Source organism: Equus przewalskii, chromosome 10 (assembly GCF_037783145.1).
Source record: "Equus przewalskii isolate Varuska chromosome 10, EquPr2, whole genome shotgun sequence".
Lineage (NCBI taxonomy): Eukaryota > Metazoa > Chordata > Mammalia > Perissodactyla > Equidae > Equus > Equus przewalskii.
In genome coordinates this window covers 44,080,979-44,089,397 of record NC_091840.1, presented here as the reverse complement: position 1 = coordinate 44,089,397, position 8,419 = coordinate 44,080,979, and the positions used below count along the sequence as shown (strand labels likewise).

The 8,419-nt window shown below is 44.6% G+C and overlaps 1 non-coding gene across 1 annotated transcript; it reads right to left on the bottom strand.

Moving 5' to 3' along the window:
* Nucleotides 1-2,708: 2,708 nt before the first annotated feature.
* Nucleotides 2,709-2,815, bottom strand: LOC139074251 (U6 spliceosomal RNA). Its single transcript, XR_011523787.1, has one exon. It is a non-coding gene; the product is annotated as a U6 spliceosomal RNA (small nuclear RNA).
* Between the last annotated feature and the right edge of the window lie 5,604 nt (nucleotides 2,816-8,419).

Genomic DNA, 8,419 nt, shown 5'->3' with positions numbered 1-8,419 from the left:
AGACATTTTTCCAAAGAAGACATACAGATGGCCAACAGGTATATGAAAAGATATTCAACATCACTAATTATTAGGGAAATGCCAATCAAAACCACAATTACATATCACCTCACTCCTGTTAGAGCGGCTATTATCAAAGAAACAACAGGTGTTGGAGAGGATGTGGAGAAAAGAGAACCATCGTACCCTGTTGGTGGGAATGTAAACTGGTGCAGCCACTAGGGAAGACAGACTGGAGATTCATCAAAAATTGAGAATAGAATTCCCTTAATATCCGACTATTCTACTTCTGGGTATTTATCCAAAGAATTCAAAAATACCAATTCAAAAAGATATGCACACGCTTCCGTTCATTGCAGCTTTATTTACAATAGCCAAGATACAGAAACAACCTAAGTGCCCATCAATGGATGAAAGGATAAAGAAGATGTGGTGTATACAGTCATGGGTCACTTAACAATGGGGACATGTTCTGAGAAATGTGTCTGTTAGGTGATTTTTCCCTTGTGCAAACATCGCACAGTGTACTTACACAAACCTAGACGATATAACCTACTATACGCCTAAGCTATGTGGTACTAATCTTATAGGACCACCATTGTATATGTGGTCCTTTGTTGGCCGAAACCTCCTTATGTGGCACATGATTGTATACGCAATGGAATAATAGCCATAAAAAAAGATTTCATCTTGCCATTTGTGACAACATGGATGGACCTTGAGGGTATTATGCTAACTGAAATAAGTTAGATAGAGAAAGACAAATACTGTACGATTTCACTCATAACTGGAATATAAAAAACGAAACAAACAAAACAAAACAAAAACTAACTCATAGATACAGACAACAGATTAGTAGTTACCAGAGGGGAACAGGGTTGGAGGATGGGTAAAATGGGTAAATAGGGTCAATTGTATGGTGATGGATGGAAACTAGACTTTTGATGGTAAGCGTGCTATAGTGTGTATAGATGTTGAATTATGACGTTGTTCACTTGAAGCATGTAGAATGTCATAATATTACCTCAATTTACAAAAAGTGTATGAGAGAAACCATTTCTCTAAACCCTTGCTAAAACTGGATTTTTAAACTCTTAAAAAATTTTGTTGTGGAAAATTTCACATACAAAAGAAAGGGGAAAATTTTAAGGACTTCATGTGCTCATCACCCAGCTTGAACTCATTCATGGCCAACCTTGTTTCATCTATACTCCCACCTTCTGCCCCACCTCCACTGGAGTATCGTGAAGGGAATCCCAGACGGAAGACATTTCATGTGTAAATATTTCAGTTTTTTTTTTTTTTTTAAAGATTGGCACCTAGGTTAACAACTGTTGCCAATCTTCCTTTTTTTTTTTCCCCAAAGATTGGCACCTGGGCTAACAACTGTTGCCAATCTTTTTTTTTTTTTTTCTGCTTTTATCTCCCCAAACCCCGCCTGTACACAGTTGTATGTCTTAGTTGCATGTCCTTCTAGCTGTGGGATGTGGGACGCCACCTCAACGTGGCCTGACAAGCAGTGCCGTGTCCATGCCCAGGATCCGAACCCTGGGCTGCCGCAGCAGAGTGCGCAAACTTAACCACTCAGCCATGGAGCCGGCCCCTAACTATTTCAGGTTTTAATAAAGGAATTTCTAATAAAGGATTTTAAAAATCCTTTTATTTCTAATAAAGGATTTATAATAATAATAAATTAATAATATTAATAAATACATAATACAGGGTTATTATGTGCTTCTAATAAAGGAATTTTTAAAAACATAATCCCAACCCCATGATGACAACTCAATCAATGAACAATAGTTCCTTAATATCATCAAATATCAGTCTTCAATTTCCCAATTGTCTCGTAATTTTATTAGTAGTTTGTTTGAATCACGATTCAAAAGAATTCCATAGATTATAGTCTCTAAGCCTTTTTTAATGTATAGTTTTCCTTCCATGTCTCCCCCAACCTCCACCTTCGTTTGTCCTTGTAGTCCATTTGTTGAAGAAATTAGATGGTTTGTCCTGTAGAGTTTCTCACAGTCTGTGTTTTGCTGATTGTAACCTCGTGGTATCTTTTAACCCGTCCCTCCAGTGACTTGGTAGTTAGATCTAGAGTCTCCTATGGGGAGGGGTAAGACCGCTTCGTAGGCAGAGTTGTGTTCTTCCCTCAGAAGGCACATTGCGCCTTCGCGTCTAGTCATGTCCCTTCTTGTGATGTTCGCCGCCATTGAAGAGGATTGCAAATGGTGGTATGCCCTCATTCCTTCTTCATTTAGTAGCTGGAAAATGTCCATAAAGAGAAACTTCCCCATGTCAGCTATTTGGTGACATCACACTAGCGGTCTTTGACAGCTTCATTGCTTTCTAGTTTGACAAAGTGTTCCAGGCTTATCTTATATATTTCCTGCCCCAGAGACAAAATCAGCCGTTTCTCCAATGAGCCCTGGTTCCTTTTAGTGGGAAATGGCATTTGGAGACCTCAGTCAGGGTATTAGAGGTGTTTATTTCTATTGGGTTGATCATCGTTTATAAGTCCTTTCAATGGAAAAAGCTAGGAAATATATATATTTAAAGTATGTCATGAGTTTATAGTGAATTTTTGCATTAATATTCAGAAAGAGAATTTTTACTTACTCTCAAAGATTTCACTTTCTCCTTCTCCTTCCTCCTCAAAAAAGAGCCCCTGTTTTCAATAACGCTAACTTGATTACTCACACGACAGCCTCACGGGATTTGTCATTCATTTGCATGTCATCTGGGCCCAGGGACCGTGCTAATCCTCTCTGTGTCGTTCTCAATTTAGCATGCGTGCTGCCGAGGTGAGAACAAACTTTATAACCTTTACCAATCTGAAAGGTGAAAAATTGTATCTCATTCTAGTTTTATTCTGCATTCCTTTGGTAATTAATGAGGCTGAGGGTGTGTCTTTTCGTTACCGGCAAGTCCCTGGTTTAAGCCTCTTTCAACAAATTGTTGGTATTCTTTAGAATAGCGTTTCCCAAACTTCAGTCCTCTGTGTAGTATATTTTTTCCCAATTAACAAATCCCCCGTGCTATTATTTACTATATGTATTATTAGTTACTGAGTCCCCTCCTCAGCAGTCATATACAAGCATAATAAACATTCGTAGATTTGGTGTCTACTTGTACACTTCCCTAGGGCACATTGACATAAATCTATTACTCTTAAAATTAAAAAGTGAATTTTTACCACCTGACATCATCTCATGCACTACCCACGTGTGGCGTGAGCGCCAAGCTCTGGGAACCACTGCCCGAGGGGCTTTGGCATTCTGCGACGGAGATGGAATGAGAGATGGCGGTCATGGCCCCATGTCAACATGTCTTTCCTAAGAGAGACCATGTCCCCAGGAAAGCCAGATCAGATACCTGCCATGGTTTGATGCCAGAGGCAGCCGCGCAGTAACAATAATGTACTTTTCACCATTTGATGTGGAGGGGAACCTGGGACAGGATTGGCAGCACTGCTGGGATCCAGAAGGCTGTCTTGGGGAAACCACGTTGCCACTCTAGCCCTCAGTTTTCTCATCCGTAAAATGGGGAAGTTGGAGAAAATGATTTGAAATCCCTTCCAGGTTTGAAGGCAAGGTTTGTAAGCGCTTCCATCTTTGTGCACTCAGAGTTCCTAGGCTAGAAGAGAGAATGTTGCTCCCTTATTACCATCCCTTTTCTCTCATCTGGGTCCCTGGGGTCAGGACTGGTGGTAGGTGTCCCAGTCTGTACCAGCGAGTCTCTCTCTGGTGTCACAGAGGACTACACCTAAGGAGCTCACCGGCTCCTCATCACAGGAGGTGCCAAAGGGTAGCTGAGGAGTTAAAGTGGCCCTGCCCAGATCCTGGAGGAGCTGAGGTTAGGGCAATGCAGGCTGTGTGATCATCACAAGAGGGCGAGACTTGCCATCAGGCAGCTTGGGCAGCCCTGGGCAGGGGCAGAGCCCAGCAGGAAAGGGCACTGTGAAGTCCAGGACAGGCAATTCACCCGACCGGGAAGCCAGGGCATGCCCTGCTTCTAGTGGCCGGGTCCAGATCCCTGGGGATCAGGAGCATATGTGTGTGTGTGTGTGTGTGTGTGTGTCTAGAGAAGCAGAAAAGCACAGTGGTTATGACCCAGAGATCCTGGGCTTGACTGTCACCCTTGCCCCTTACTAGCTGTGTGGCCTTGGACAAGTCATGTAACCACCTGTGCCTCAGTTTCCTCATCTGTAAAATAAGGATCATGGTATTGCCAACTTTATAAGATAGTGATAAGGATGAAAAGAGTTAACACATGAAAAACAGACTGGTCAGTTCATGATCAGTTTATTTGTGTCTAGGAGAGAGAAAAAGAAAGGAAAAGAAAGAAGGAGAAAGAACAAGTTAAGCAAAGCCACTTCTCTAGTGGGGTGGAGGTGATGGGGTGGAGGACTGTGCTGGGAAGCTGGAGCTGACCTATTGAATCAAGAATATGCTGAGTGAGGAGGCACAAGCCACACACAGGGGAGGCAGGGAGCTCCTCCAGCGTCTGAGCTCCCGCTTTGGGGAAATGAAACCCCGGGGTCCTTTTGATTGAAGGCGCAGTTTCAATACACCCACACAAAGGAAACAGAGTCGCAAGACTTCTTACTTACAGATCCCAGAAGCAATGGGGCACAATGAGCCTGAGAGGGGAAGGGCAGTCCTCCATCCCAGATCAGGAGGAGGCAGGAGACAGAGCCCTCGGGAGCAAGCACCTACTACCTATAAGGTGGTGGGCGCAGAGGTCACTAACTTTTCTTGGGCTCAACTCTAAGTGGTTATTTGAAAAGATGCCCCAGTATGCGGACATTGCACCACTTGGCAAGCCAAGCTGTGGCAGACGTCCCACATATAAAAGTAGAGGAAGATGGGCACAGATGTTAGCTCAGGGCCAGTCTTCCTCAGCAAAAAGAGGAGGATTGGCAGCAGATATTAGCTCAGGGCTAATCTTCCTAAAAAAAAAAAAGTAAAAAATAGATGCCCTGGGAAAAGTAAAGTGGGAACTTACGGCGGGCATCCTAAAGTCAAATCCTTACCGAAATGTCCAGGCTCTGGAGGTGAGCAAGGTTGTCAGACTGTAGAATGCCTAGGTAGCAACTCTGGAGAAGAAAAGTTGTTTTCCCAAGAGTTGTGTTCTCATCATGGGGAGCGATCTCCAGCCCCAAGTTCTGGGAACAAAATGGGATACACAGAGGCGAGCTTCTCTCACAAAGCAGAGGCTAAGAGAACCCCCCAAAACAAGCAAGCAAATTGCCGAGAGGTATCTTGTCACTCAGACAGGGCCCAGAACTGAGGCCCCTGACCTTACCCAACAAGATGTGTCTTGCTAAGAAAACCAACACATTGTTCCGTGGCCTGGGTAGCTCCTGTTGTCTGAGGAGGGAGCCGAGCTACCAGTGAGGGTGTCTTCTGTGAAGACCAACGTGCAGCTCAGAGGAGAGCAAACTGCACTCAATCTGCAGAGGCAGTCATAGTGAGGCAACGTGGGTTGTACCACGTAGAAAAGCAACAGATAAATCGGGAGAGTGTGCCATTTGCTCAGACAGTAACACGTGCAGAGAAAGCCGTAAATAGTTTCAGACAGCCGGTCAGGTAGCCTGCTTGGGGCACTACACTCAGCTCCAGATGATCAGCGCCAGGGCTGTCCAACCACGCCAAGATCAACTAATGTTTATGACCTGGGCATCAATAATCCCTTCCAGATCCCACACCCACCGAAAATGCTGCCCCAAAAGGAAGTGGTGTGTTCTTTGCGTCAGAACAGAACCTGAGACCTATGCAACATTTACTTTTTTTTTGTACTTAAAGAAAATACTCATAATTTCCTTGAATCAGTGTGTCTGTGTATGTGTGTGTATGTGTGTGTGTGTTATGTCTACAGAAACATCCTTCCTTTTGGCCCCATTCCTCAAATGCTGGGGAGAGTTTGAATCTTGGACAGCTTTCCATTATTTCACTGGGATTTTTTCCTGCTGTGGTGCATTCTCCTCAGGGACTGGTCACTGCCCTCAGAATGAAGGCTCACGAGTCCCCAGAGTCAGCATGAAAGACTCAAAGGGCATCAAGAAGTTCTTTCATACCTTCTCAATTTCCCCTGCCTGCTAACAATTGAATTTTTTTTTTTTTTTTTTTTTTTTTTTTTTTTTGGTGAGGAAGATTGGCCCTGAGCTAACATCTGTTGCTAATCATCCTCTTTTTGCTTGAGGAAGATTGTCCCCGAGTTAACATCTGTGCCAATCTTCCTCTATTTTGTATGTGGGATGCTGCCACAGCATGGCTTGATGAACAGCGTGTAGGTCCATGCCCAGGATCCAAAACTGCAAACCCCAGGCCACTGAAGTGGAGAGCACGAACTTAATCACTACACCACTGGGCCAGCCCCACGACTGAAATTCTTAAAACCAGTTCAGGTCCTATGTTCTACATCAAGAGTCAGCAAGCTTACTCTGTAAAGGTCCAGAGAGTAAATATTTCAGGTTTCATGGGCCACACAGTCTCTCTCCTGGCTACTCAACTCTCCTCTTGTAGCTAGAAAGCAGCCATAGAGAATAAGTAAATGAAAGAGCACAGTTGTGTTCCAATAAAGTTTTCTTTACAAAAGCAGGAGCCAGCCTTGGCCCACTGGCCAGAGGTGGCCAACTCCTTGTTCTACATTTACAGAGAAGGGTGGTGGGATGGGGTAGGGAGAGCTGACATTTAAAGGATATATGTCACATGCCAGGCATTGTGCTATCACCTTGATAGATGACATTTCATTTAGTCCTCACAAAAAGCACTGTGTGGAAGGTACATTCAATATGCGCATTTTATAGCTGAGGAAGCTGAGGCTCAGAGAGGTTAAGTAACTTGATTGAGGTTGCTCAGCTGATGCTGGCAGGATGTGACCGCAGGTATGTGACGTTCCAAAGCTCGTGCTCTTTCTGCAGAAATGCGGATGTGTAGAATGCTGGAGCTGGATAAGCCTTGAACCTCACCAAACCCAACATCCTCACTTTATAGAGAGGAAATGGAAATAGTAGGGGGAGATCAGACTGAGACAAACTAGTCTACCTTCTCCAATTCATAGAGGGATGGCCCTAATGCCATCACTTGGGGCACAGCGTCTCCCCTCAGGAAAAAGTGGTCTTCAGCCGGGACTCTGACTCCTTCTGGGCAGATAACAAACTCCTTCCTTACAGCCTCCCATTCTCCTGCCCGTATCCCCTGCCGGACATCTAGTTACACGTCACAGAAACAGGTAACCGTTTCCTCTCACTGGAGGATCTATAGCTTTGATTACAGAGGCTTGAATTAGCGGCACAACTTTATCTTGCAAATAACAGAAACTCCAGTTCACACTGGCTTAAAAAAAATACAGGTAATTTTATGGCTCGCATAACTGAACAGTTGAGAGAGGGGGCTAAGTTCAGGTGGGGCTTGATATGGACTCAAACAATGTGCCCAGGACCCAACTTCTCTCTGCTGCGTTCTCATCATCCTCAGCATTGGTTCTAATGTCAGGTATGCTCTCTCTCATGGTTGCAAAATGGCTGCCAGCAACTCCTGAGGCAAAATCCTTGCTTATTTGCATACTTCCCCCAAAGAAAGGCGCTTTTTTTTTTTTTTAAGATTCTATTTTTTTCCTTTTTCTCCCCAAAGCCCCCCAGTACATAGTTGTATATTCTTCATTGTGGGTCCTTCTAGTTGTGGCATGTGGGACACTGCCTCAGCGTGGCTCAATGAGCGGTGCCATGTCCGTGCCCAGGATTTGAACCATGAAACACTGGGCCACCTGCAGCAAGCGTGGGAACTTAACCACTAGGCCACAGGGCCGGCCCCAAGGGGCTTTTCTTTCCCAGAAATCCCAGCAAACATTTCCTTGCATCTGATTGGCTCGGGTTAGCTATTCATTCTAAACCAATCGCCACGTCTGGGGGTTGGGACAGTCTGTCTTAAGCCAATTATGATTCATCCTTGGAGCTGGAGGTGGAGTTAATTGCACCTAAACCACATGCTGAGAACCAGGGAAGGGTTTAATCCTCCCCGGGAGAAATCCAAGTGGTGTTTGCAGGAGAAAAGGCAAAAAAAACCAACAACCCAAAAAAACCCTGTGATATTAAGAGGCACGGCTCAGGTTCCAGTTTACCTGTGAGCAGGCAGAAGCTGCAGACCCATCTGTGTTTCCCTGGGGGTGGAGAGGGGAGGCAGGCATCCTTTGAGATCCTTCTAGCCCTAGGATGAAGACTGACATGAGATACAAACACGACTGTGGAGTGCTTGTGAAAACAAAGCAGAGATGTTAAAGCCTGTGGCTACTTGGTGGCCTCACAGTCCTGTTTCACCACCATTTGGGTTGTGTCACATTTGCACATAGAAGGTACTTGGCTGTCTTACATTGTTTGTATTTTAACTTTCTTCCAGGTTTTCCTTGCAGTCAA